The sequence below is a fragment of the Chelonoidis abingdonii genome, chromosome 9 (genome assembly GCF_003597395.2).
Source record: "Chelonoidis abingdonii isolate Lonesome George chromosome 9, CheloAbing_2.0, whole genome shotgun sequence".
Lineage (NCBI taxonomy): Eukaryota > Metazoa > Chordata > Testudines > Testudinidae > Chelonoidis > Chelonoidis abingdonii.
The window spans coordinates 32,990,756-33,003,140 of record NC_133777.1 but is presented as its reverse complement, the minus strand read 5'-3'; the positions used below and the strand labels follow the sequence as shown (position 1 = coordinate 33,003,140).

Genomic DNA, 12,385 nt, shown 5'->3' with positions numbered 1-12,385 from the left:
ACCTGTAACTTGATGCAAAGAGACAGTTACTTTTCAAAAACTTATCAGAAATAGCATTCTGAAAAACAGGGACCTTGATTGGGGTACCCTCCACCAAGGCCAGCTTTAGGCAGATTCCCCCGATTCCCTGGAATCAGGCCCCACACCTTTTTAATTTTTTTTTTACATACCCAGTGGCAGTCCGGGTCTTTGGCAGCAGTTTGGTGGCGGGGGGTCCAGAGTGAGTGAAGGACCCCCACTCAAGTGCTGCCGAAAACCCAGACCGCCGCCGGGTATTCAAATCAGGCCCTGCAGTTCCTAAAGCTGGCCCTGCCCTCCACTACCTCTTTCTCTGTCCCCAAGAAGTCAGTTGTGTGACTGCTCCCCTCCAGAAGGTCAGTTACACTGTTCTTTCTCAAAACATGAGTTACAGGCTGAGTGCAAAGAAGCTGACTCAGCCATCCAGTCCTGGGCATCCTCTCCTTCATGACCAGTGTGGAGACATTCCTGTCTTTCCACTATTCCTTTCCCAGTTTCCGCCTCCGGGCCCCCTTTTCAGACGCACTTCTCTGTGCTCCTTAGGAAGGTTTCTCTCCCTTGTTCGGCTGCAACACTCTGCCAGCTAACAACTGGGACAGTTTCCTTAATCACTGACAACTCCTCTCCTGCCCCTGCTCCTGAGGGCATGTTGCCAGCCCCTCCCAGATTTGGAAGCACACTGCTTCCCCGTGTGACAATCACAGGACTCCTCATCCATCTCAGTGATTTCTGAGATTTCCTTCTGCTTCTCTGGGCTTTCCTCTAGGATACATTTCCCTATGCTCCCTAGAGCGAGGTTTGTCTCTGGTTCAGCTGCAACTTGCTGGCAGCTAACAACCTGGACAATTCTCTCCCTGGCAGGCATTACACCTCCCTCCTTTCCTGAGATGGTATTGCCTCCAGCTACAGTGCAAGAGTTGGTCTCAACCACCCTCCCAACCGGAAGCATGTAGTTTCCCCCTGCTGCAGAAGAACCAAGGAGACTCTCTTCCATTCTCTCAGCAGTTCCTGAGACATTACCATTTCCCTCGGGGGTCCCAGCATAAAACTCCCTCCTGCTGCAAGCAAATACTTGAACCTGAGCTACACGGAAAAATCGTTAACAAGAAGCAGGTCAACTAGGAGGTGTTCCATTACTCCTACAGTCAAAACATTTCCCAAACTTTCCCAAAATCACATGGATTTTAGCTAGTGGTACAAGGAATATGCTTTTGCCCACCCCTACAATCTCTGCCATTTGGCTACGTAACATACTGGCCTTTGGAACCACACTCTGCTTAATGAGAGAGATCTGAGCCCCTTTATCCCTCTGCCTCAAGTGTTCCCCACCATTAATTTGGACAACCTTAACACGCTCCATGTCTGGTACTGGAGAGGCTAATCTCACAAAACCAATGAGATAGATTTTGATTGCCTGGGGGCGTTCTGTGTTGAGGACAGCAGAACTAACATGAGCTATTCGTTGCCTGCTTCCTCTTCACACAAGGCATTTATTCCTCAGGCCATCAGTGGAACTACACTGATAGCACCTTTTGAGCTCTTCTGCTTTTACAAGAGATTTGGATGAGGGTTAGAGGAATGGTTTTGGGGAGGTGAGTACCCAGCCTCCCAGCTACCCTCCCTCCTGCTAGGGATAAAATGGGATCATTCCGTCCCACCAGCTTCAAACACCTCTTTCAGTGGTTTGTTTTCAATAGATGCGTGGGTCTGTTCGAAGGCATCAGCAAGAGACTGTCTCATACAAAGAATTTACATCTTTGTCCCATAGACACTGCTTTACATCAGTTTTACATTATGCCTAGGAAATGCTCTTGAGCCATGAGATCAAACATTCCCTCAAAACTTTAATACCTTTACCCCTCACCCATTTTCCAAACAAATCTTTCACTCTGTTCACATATTCCCCAATTACTCATACCAATATCCCTCCTAAGATTCCTAAATTTAACTACATGTTTCAGGGGTAATCTGAAACCTTTGCAAAACAGTGTGTTTAAATTTACAATAGTCTAAAGCATCCTCAATGGTTATGTCATTTAATACACTTATTGCTTTACCAGTTAATTTTGCAATCAGAGTAGGAACTCTCTTGGCATCAGGGATCTTATGCACTGCACACAGCCTTTCAAAGGTAGTCAGATATTCAACAATATCATCTATCTCCTTCTACACAGGACATTAATGTCCCAATTGCAGATTTTTGGAGCGATGGCAATCGCTGGGTTCTGCTTCTGCTTCTCCAGCAGGTCCAGCTGGTGTTTTTGCTCTCTTTCCTCCCATTTGCTTTCTTTTTCCTCCCTCTTTCTTCCTGTTTTTCCTTCATCTCCAGTTCTTTCTTTTTTTCTTCAGCCTGCAGTCTAAAAAGCTCCAACGTTGCAATGAAAGCAGTGAAGCCAGTCATTTTCCTGCTTTTCTGTTCCTACTTCCCTTTCTCGAAATAAGCAAACAGAACACAACAAAGCCTCCTCCTTACTGTCCTTAGCCACCACACTTAAAATCTTTACACCAGTGTATGAAGTGCAAATCTCACTCAGTACAACAAGCAGTGTATTTCACGCTGCTTACTGCACCACTGTGACAGGATCCCCCCAGGGTGCAGCCTGGGACTGTGGGACCGCTATGCCCCCTGAACTCTCTCCAGCCTCAGCTGCCTTGCTAGTGACCAGCAGCAACCCCTCCAGGTGCTGTTATCACTCGCTCAACCACATGTGGAGACCCCACACCGAGCTAGATTGCATGAATACTCCCAGAGCCATTCATGAATCACACAGGGAGGCACCAGAGCCACATCCCCCCAGCTCCCAGCATGGTACCTCAGGAATATACCATCTAATTTATTAATTGATTCACCACTTCATCAACAGAAAGTGGATATATACTAGCCTTTGTATCCTGAGCAGATTTGCCCCACATTTTATCTTTACCAGTCAATTTGTATGAACAGTTCAACAGATTTATTGAGTATAAAAGATAGATTTTAAGAGATATTAAGTGATAGACAAAAAGTAAGTTAGTTACCAAAAGAAATAAAATATAGGGTTGAGAGTTTAGATTGCATGCTTATAAGGCTGGGCAACATCTGGATTAAGCGGTTTTTCCTCACCCCACTGGATACTGCAATCCTTAATGTACAGGGTTTTTTCCTTAAACCTGGGCCAATCTCCTTTGTTGGAATCTTGTTTCTTCTCAGTGTCTTAGTTGCTTACAGCATAGGTGGGTGAAGGAGAAAAGTCCCGTATGTGTCCACTCTGTCTGTTTTATACCCTCAGTCCATGTGCTTGGAAAACAGAGGTCCAGGCATCTCTGGGGGAATTGCTTAGTCTCCAAGCAAGGTTGAGCAATTCCCCTGGTGTGGCCTCATGCAGATGAGTCATTGACTTGTAGCTACCTTGCTGGACAATGGCTGTTCATGGGTTGTTTGACACCCCATCTGGGGATTGGTTACTTTCCTTGCTGTTGCCTCCGGGGAGTTAATATCTGGCTGATTCCCCAACTTACCCCAAAACATAATGTATGTCTACACTGGCAGAGTTCCTGCGCCAGTAGTTACAGGGATGCTCAGAGAGCACTGAAGGGAAACAGCTGTTGTGTGTTCACACTGTCAGCTGCCTGCACAATAGTGTGTTCACACTTGTGGCACTTGCAGCAATATTCAGAGCTGTGCACTCTGGACAGCTATCCCACAGAGCATCTCTTCCTCTTCTGCCACTAAGAGTTGTGGGAAGATGGAGGGGGTTGCAGGGCATCCTGGGTCCTGTCCCAACGCCCTGTGATGCATTGCTTCACATCCCAGCAGTCCCTGTGCTTCCATCCACATTTGGCGTCACCTTTCAAGTTTGTGTACTGGGCGCTCTGCCTCTCCTGTCTGCAGGAATGGATCCGGAACTGTTGACCAGTATGCTGCTCACTCTGACCAACACATCATGAGTGGCAGTGGAGCTATTCCTTAAACTACAAAAGCAAGAGAAATGAGACATTGATCTCGCCACCCGTACTAGCTATGGCACAAGATTGCTTGTGGCATTCACAGTGGTGCTGACCATAGAGGAACACCACTTTTGGGCTCAGGGAAACAAGCACTGAGCGGTGGGATCATATCATCATGCATGTCTGGGATGATGAGCAGTGGCTACAGAACTTTTGGATGAGAAAAGCCACATTCATGGGATTGTGTGATGAGCTTGCCCCAGCCCTGTGGCGCAAAGACACAAGAATGAGAGCTACCCTGCCACTGGAGAAGTGCATGGCGATAGCACTGTGGAACCTGGCTACTCTAGACTGCTACTGATGGGTCGCTGTAGAAGAGCACTTCTTTGCTTGCGGTACAAATCAGCCGGAGACCTCTTACTTTGAAAAACCCAGTGTCTCTGTATTTTCCTGTGTTCATTCCCACCACCATCTATATACAACTCTGTACAATTCAATAAGAGTTAGGTAGCCATCCGGGGGACAGAAAGTTCCTGTGGCTAGCTAGAAGCAGCAGCTCCTCAGTCCTACTCCTCCTGTTCCACCCCTCCGCCCCCACTTCCACGTCCTTCCTGCCAGCTTTATAGGCCTTCTCCCCAGCAGGCTCACAGGTGATTACTCTTAGGCTCCTTTAATAAGCCACACCCCACCACCTCCAATCAGTTCCCCTTAATGGAGCTGCGCTAGCGGGTTCTGAGCTAACAGGGGCTGGTTCAGTGCTTCTTAGGCCAGTACCCTATTACATACACGCACCCTTAAGAACGGCGACCCCAGGCCGCCTTTGGCCCATCAGTCCTTCTGCCATCCCCCCGAAGGAGGTTCTTTCGGGGAGGCCTCGCCGCTCCCAGCCAGGTCCTTCTCAGCCAGCACCCCAGATGGATTCTCCATCCCTCTCCCACAGAAGGAGCATGTCTCCAGGAGTGGTGGCCCCCCCATCTCTGCTTCAGCCCACAGTTCGTCACACCAGCCTCACAGCAACAAGTCTTCTATCCTCAGTTCCCTCTGGGTGCCTCGCCAGGGTTTGGAGTCCGCCCCATCTTCGAGCGGGATCTTCCACGACTCAGTTTCCCTCGTATCTTCCAGCAGCTCCGGGGTCTCCTGTCCCTCTAATGGGGAGGTCGGCATTCACCCCATCTCTGGGTGGGACCTTCTGCACCTCAGTTTCCCCTGGACCACCCTGAAAATCTGGGCCCTCCTCCACAGAAAGCAGGATTCTGGGGTGCTCCCCTGCATCTCTCCCTTCTCCTGGAGGGCTCCGACTAACCATCTCCTCCATATACATTTCTTGCAGGTTGACTCGCTCTGTGCTTTGCTGTCTAAGAGTTTTCTTTTGATTCGCAGGCCTAGGCCTGCTTCCCTCTCAGAGAGTAGATACTCTGAGAATGAGAACCCCCACTCTCGGGGTTCCTCCCACCCTGCGCCCAGTAGCGTGAGACATCCCGACCTAACACTACAGGACATGGCAGTTTCTCCAGGACCCCTACCCGCTTCCACCTGAAGCAACCCTTCGCTTCCAGGGGTTCCTGGGCTACAAGGCAGGACTTCCTGTCCCCATGTATGCACCCGAGGGCCATCCTTTCCACTGGAATGAGCCAATATGGCTTGACCAGCACCTTTCGCACCAGCATGCAATTCAAGGCGGTGTTGACCACAGCCATTTGGGTCTTTCTCCCCACCTTCACAGGCACGGTGGACATACCAAGCCCCCGGTTCCTTCCCGCCTGCTGTGTCCATGCACAAGTGTCCGCCCAACTGCACTCCATATCCGGGAAGTCTTGTTTTACGTGTCCCGGATTCCCACACTGCCAGCAGGTTACCCTGGCGGGTCTTTCGGGTACTCCTAGGGATTCCCCTTTCTTCTCCTTGCCTTTGCTGGGGAAGGAGTCTATGGGTCTCTGTCCCACTTCTCTGTTCTTTTGCTGTCGGTCCTCCCTCTGGGGTCCCTCCGCCTCTATATATTCCTCGGACACCCTGACCACCTCTTCGACGGTGCCTGGCTGGTGCCTTCTCACCCACGTCTGCACCGTCTTTGGGAGACTTTGCAAAACTGTTCAAGTATCAAGGAGTCTATTACCTCCTCCAGGGTCTGCGTATCTGGCCTCAGCCAGCATGTGGCCCAGTCCCTTAACCTCTGCGTAAATGCCTGTGGTTGCACAGCAGATATCCACCGGGCCAACTGGAGCTTTTGCCTGTACCGCTGCGCCAACAGGCCTACCCTGTCCAATATTGTGGCACTCACAGCCTCATAATTCTGAGCATGTTCCTCCCTTAAGGCCATATAGACAGCTTGAGCCTCACCAGTCAAATAAAGGGTGAGACGGAGGGCCCAAGTTTCCCTGTCCCGTCCGGCCCCTGTGACTACCCTCTCAAAAGTCCCTAGGAAGGCATCCGGGTCATCTGCCGGGCTCATTTTACAGAGTCCCCAGCCCGGCAGCTGGGTGCCCTCCCCATCCCAGGACTCACCAGCCATTGCAGGAGTTGCCCCTGGACGTTGCTCTGCTCGCGGATGAAATCCTGCAGGTTTTCCTGTTGCTCCGCCTGCCAAGCCAAAGCAGCCTGTCTCTCCACTTGGTGGGCCTCCTGGAAAGTCTGCAGGGCCTGCTGGGTCTGCTTTTGCTGCTCTACCAGCCATTTCAGGGTCTCCTCCATTGCCAGCCCACCAACTGTATTTGCTGGCTTCAGGATCCCAGACAAGCCCCCACGTGTAGATATGCACCTCGTTGCTCGCAATACAAATCAGCCAGAGACCTCTTACTTTGCAAAACCCAGTGTCCTTTTATTTCCCTGTGTTCATTCCCACCACCATCTATATACAACTCTGTACAATTCACTAGGACTGCCTTCTTCCCAGCAAGCTCACAGGGGATTACTCTTAGGCTCCTTTAATGAGCCACACCCTGCCAGCTCCAATCAGTTCCCCTTGATGGAGCTGCGCTAGCAGGTTCTGAGCTAACAGGGGCTGGTTCAGTGCCTCTTAGGCCAGCACCCTGTTACAGTCGCTAACCAGTTCGGAGTGGGAAAGTCGACTGTTGGACTCGTCTTGACAGAAGTGTGCAGGGCCATTAATCGCATCCTGCTCCGAAAGACCGTGACTCCAGGCAACGTGCATGACATTGTGGGCTCTGCACAAACGGGCTTCCCTAACTGCAGAGGAGCAATAGATGGCACGCACATTCCAATTCTGGCATCAGACCACTTAGCCACCGAGTACATTAAATTGGAAGGAGTATATCTCAATGGTTCTCCAGCTGCTTGTGGATCACCGTGAGTGTTTCACAGACATTAATGTAGGCTGTTCTGGAAAGGTGCACGACACATGCATCTTTCTGAACACTGGCCTGTGAAGAAAGCTGCAAGCAGGGACTTCCTTCCTGGACCAGAAAAATCATCGTAGGGGAAGTCGAAATGCCTATTGTGATCCTAGGAGACCCCGCCTACCCCTTATGAAGCCATAGATGGGGCAACTTGACAGCAGCAAGGAATGGTTCAACACCAGGCTGAGCAAGTGAAAAATGACTGTTGAGTGTGGTTTTGTCCATTTAAAGGCCCGCTAACGCTGCCTATATGGGAAGCTGGACCTGGGCGATGACAATATTCCTAGGTTTATAGTCTCATGCCATACGCTCCATAGTATTTGTGAAGGGAAGGATGAAAGCATCACTCAGGGGTGGACCGCTGAGGCTCAGTGCCTCGAGGCCGAGTTTGAACAACCAGAGACAAGGGCTACTAGAGGGGCACAGCGCAGGGCCATAAGGATCAGGGATGCCTTGAGGCAGCAATTTGAAGCTGAAAGCCACTAATATTTGTTGCTATGCTCTGGAGTGCAGTGCTTGTAATGCTAGGAGGTGATTGTGACTGGTGGAGACGATGCAATAAGGGGGTTTAACATAAATGTATTTTGCTTTGCAGTGCTCTTTTTGCTTTCAATTAAGAGAATAAAGATTACTTTCAAACCAACACAATTCTTTTATTAATAAAAACAACAACCGGAGGAGAGAGTCAAACAAAAAACAACACATCAGCACTGAGGGGAATGGGGGAAGAGAAGGTCCCAGGAGGAGGCGGGGTCCCGGGACGGCTAAAGATTTGTGTATGTCCACGGATCATATCCAACCTTCTCCTTTGGAGTACAATGCAGCGAGTACTGTACTTCAGCAGGGCCAAACTACAGAGGGATGGGTGTTGAGTGCAGTGGGTACTGGGAGTCCACAGTGCTGGATTGTGATGGGGGAGGAGTGGAATGCCGCAGGTACAGACTGGAGCAAGGAGGTTGATAAGAGTGTGTTGGCGGAGTCTGGGGTTGCATGGGAAACAGTTTTGTGACAGCAGCTGCAAGGGAAGGCCGATGAGTGCGGAGCTGCTTGGTTTACAGTGCTAGTATCACCTGTAGCGTGTCCACTTGGCACTCCATAATGCTTAAGAGATGCTCCATGGCTTCAATCTGGCATGCCGCATTCTCTTTTTGGTCCCTTTTCTCGCTGTCCCGCATTTCTTCAATTCCTGTTTTTTGGCCACACAGAAAGTCCTCCTCAGTTCTTTGTTGTCACTTTCTAATTCTGCTTAGCCATTCAGCTGCCAATAACAAAGAGGGAGGCTGGGCTCCCAAGGTCATCTCTGTGAAGTCAAAATGCAACATTTTACAGAAGCAGTCTTGTCTGCGACACACAGAACACTTATTCAGTGATTTAAAATACAGCCAGTATTCACATACCTGTCTCTAACTGGCTGACCCCAGGCAAACACACGAGTCACAAGACCCCCAAAATGGTGAGTAGCTACGTGGGAAGGATAAATCAGTGTTCCTGGACCCTACTGTACATGGGGCACTTGGCTCTCGGAGAGAGAGCCAGCACTGTAGGGGCGGGGCTGATAATTATTCCTGTCCCCACATTTTCCAAAGGTCATGTTCCTTATGGAAGATATCTCGCTGCTAAGGGTGATCTGGGAATCAAGGAAGAGTCTTCTCCAAGACTGCGGCTTCTGCCCCAGCCCTTATGCACCCTCATAAGCAATGTGACCTCGGTGACAGCACAGTGGCGCAGGAAAGTTACCGTTAATGGGGCAAGAAACAAAGCAGCTCTGCCAAAGAACCTGCAGCAGCGGATTGCCCAGTATCTCCATGAGAGTTTCCTGGAGATCTGAGGCAGATTCCCATGAAGTGAGGAAATTAATCAATAGTTTGTTCTGTCACTCAGACTAGGCATGTGGTGGTATGTGCATCATACCGAGACAAGCCTGCTTTCTGCAGCCCTCCTACCCCCAACAATTCGCTTCAGCGATTCCCAAAATCAAATCCACTTACCAGGGGCCTCCTCTCCTGTTTGCGTGTGCTGAGATCCAACAGCTGTGACTGGCTAGGCTCATCCAGGGTAGAAAAGAGCTCCTCGCTGCATGTATCTCTGACCTTCAAGTCATCCTCTGTCTCTGGGTTCCCCATCCCCTCCACATCCTCATCCAAGATTTCCTCCTCCTGACTCGGTCCACTTTCGACTAGCATGTGAGTCACTGAAGTATCCACAGTGGACTTTGTGGTGGAAGTGGGGTCGCCACCAAGTATCGTGTCCAGCTTTTTGTAGAACTGGCAGCTCATGGGCACAGCACCAGAGCAGCAGTTTGCCTCCCGCACCTTGCGGTAGGCATTCTGCAGCTCCTTCACTTTGACGCTGCACTGCAGTGTGTCCCAGTCATGGCCCCTTTCTGTCATGCATCATGAAATCTGTCTGTAGGTATCATAATTCCTACAGCTGGAGCACAGCTGGGACTGGACAACCTCCTCTCCCCAAATGCTAATGAGGTCCAGCAGCTTGGCATTGCTCCAAGCAGGGGACCACCTGGTGTATGGAGCAGGCATGGCCACTTGGAAAGATGCGCTAAGACCACTGCACGCTTACCAAGCAAACAGGAAGGGGACTTCCAAAATGCCAAAGGAATTTAAGGGGTGGGGATGATGGTTGGTCACCTGAGGGCAGGGCAGTACAGTTCAAACTGATGACCAGAGAAGCAAGAACAGGCATTGTGGGACACCTTCCGGAGGCCAGTCTCAGTGCTGTAATCGACCAGGGTGTCTACACTGGCACCGCAGTGCTGTACCCCCAGCACAGAAAACTGTATGCCTCTCATCAGGGTGGTTTTTTACAGTGCTGCAACTGCACAATTTGTGCGCATTAAGTGGCTTGGCAGTGTGTACGCTTTGAGAGTTACAACACAGAAAACCGCTTTACTGCGCAGAAACTTGCCAGTGTAGACAGGGCCTCAATGACAACCATACAATACAATTCTCATCACTTCATATATGATATGAAATATACATATGGATAGAGAAATGTCTTTCAGCAGATCATAACCTTTCCCCGATACCTTACAAGGCATGCTTTATATAAAGATCACAATTATATGAAAATAAAGAATATGGGGATTACAGTACACTCCCACAAGATATAGAATGTCTCAATTATAAATCTACCAGAATAAGATCCTGAGCTGTTTGGGTGCTACTGTAATTGCAGTTCAAACTGAGAGACAGAGGGTATGAAAAAGGTTACATATGACTAAAGAGGGCAGGTAATTGCATATTTGAGATGTAGCAGACCCATATTTTTACATAAAGATATAGATTATTATTAAATATCACACAATCTTGCCATTAGCTAAGGCTTTGTATATACGGAGATTTCGCTCTCATTGCAGGCACTAGTGTAGCTGTACAGGTGCAATACCTGCAGTTTAGACCAGTAAGGCTGCAATTTGTACTGGTAAGCTCCACCACTACAAATAGCAGATCTGTCTGAGTTTACTCCTGCTCGAAAGAAGGATAAGCTCTACCATCTAACCATTTGCACTAAGAGGCAGGGTTCCACAAGTGCCATTATATCTATGACTGGAGTTGGGGCAAAACCCTGATGTAGACAAAGCCATAAAGCATCAAAAAAGGTCACAAAACCAATTCTAGTTTCAATGGAAAGACACCTTTAAAAGCCTTCAGGATTGCTTAGCCAATTCCCTTAATAGTTCTCCTTCCTCTCCTTCCTTGTGTTTCCCTCTCTTGCCTCATCCTGGCCTCTTCCTCTTTTGTTCATTATGGAGCGCGTCCTCCTACTATAAACTACCTAACCAACAAGAAGAGGTGGATGAAGCTTTTTTTTAAAAAAACACTAACAAAATCATCCAAAGCACAGGACTTGGTGGTGATTGGGGACTTCAACTACTCAGACATCTGTTGGGAAAATAACATAGCAAGGCACAGATTATCCAAGAAGTTCTTGGAATATATTGGAGACAATTTTTTATTTCAGAAGGTGGAGAAAGGTACTAGAGGAGAGGCTGTTCTAGATTTGATTTTGACAAATAGGGAGGAACTGGTTGAGAATTTGAAAATGGAAGGCAGCTTGGGAGAAAGTGATCATGAAATGATGAGTTCATGATTCTAAGGAATGGTAGGAAGGAGAACAGCAAAATAAAGACAATGGATTTCAAGAGGGCAGATTTTAGCAAACTCAGGGAGTTGATATGTAAGATCCCATGGGACGCAAGTCTAAGGGGAAAGACAGTTGGCAGTTTTTCAAAGAGACGTTACTAAGAGCACAAGAGCAAACTATCCCACTGCATAGGAAAGATAGGAAATATGGCAAGGGACCACCCTGGCTTAACCAGGAGATCTTCAATTATCTAAAAATCAAAAGAGAGTCCTACAAAAAGTGGAAACTAGGTCAAATTACAAAGGATGAATATAACCAAATAACACAAGTATGTAGGGACAAAATTAGAAAGGCCAAAGCACAAAACAAGATCAAACTAGTTAGAGACAAAATGTATTTGTAGAATGTTTTCTCGTTACATTAGAAACAAGAGGAAGACCAAGGGCAGACCATTACTCAATGATGGGGTTGGGAAACAATAACAGAAAATGCGGAAATGGCAGAGATGCTTAATGACTTCTGTGTTTCAGTTTTCACCAAGAAGATTGGTGGTGATTGGACATCTAACATAGTGAATGCCAGTGAAAATGAGGAGGAGCAGAGGCTAAAATAGGGAAAGAACAAGTTAAAAATTACTTCGACAAGTTAGATGTCTTCAAGTCACCAGGGCCTGATGAAATGCATCCTAGAATACTCAAGGAGCTGACAGAGGAGATATCCGAGCCATTAGCGATTATCTTTAAAAAGTGATGGAAGATGGGAAAGATTCCAGATGACTAGAAAAGGGAAAATATAGCGCCAATCTATAAAAAGGGAAATAAGGACAACCCAGAGAATTACAAACCAGTCATCTTAACTTCTGTACCTGGAAAGATAATGGAGCAAATAATTAAGCAATCAATTTGCAAACATCTAGAAGATGATGAGGTGATAAGTAACAGTCAGCATGGATTTGTCAAGAACAAATCCTGACAAACCAACCTGAT

The 12,385-nt window shown here is 48.2% G+C and overlaps 2 protein-coding genes across 2 annotated transcripts in view; one reads left to right on the top strand and one right to left on the bottom strand.

Annotated features, from left to right (window-relative positions):
* Nucleotides 1-12,385, top strand: part of TELO2 (telomere maintenance 2) — a 308,161-nt gene that overhangs the window by 219,555 nt on the left and 76,221 nt on the right. The gene's annotated exons all lie outside the window — the stretch shown is intronic.
* IFT140 (intraflagellar transport 140) overlaps nucleotides 1-12,385 on the bottom strand; it is a 237,089-nt gene that overhangs the window by 179,655 nt on the left and 45,049 nt on the right. The window lies entirely within an intron of this gene.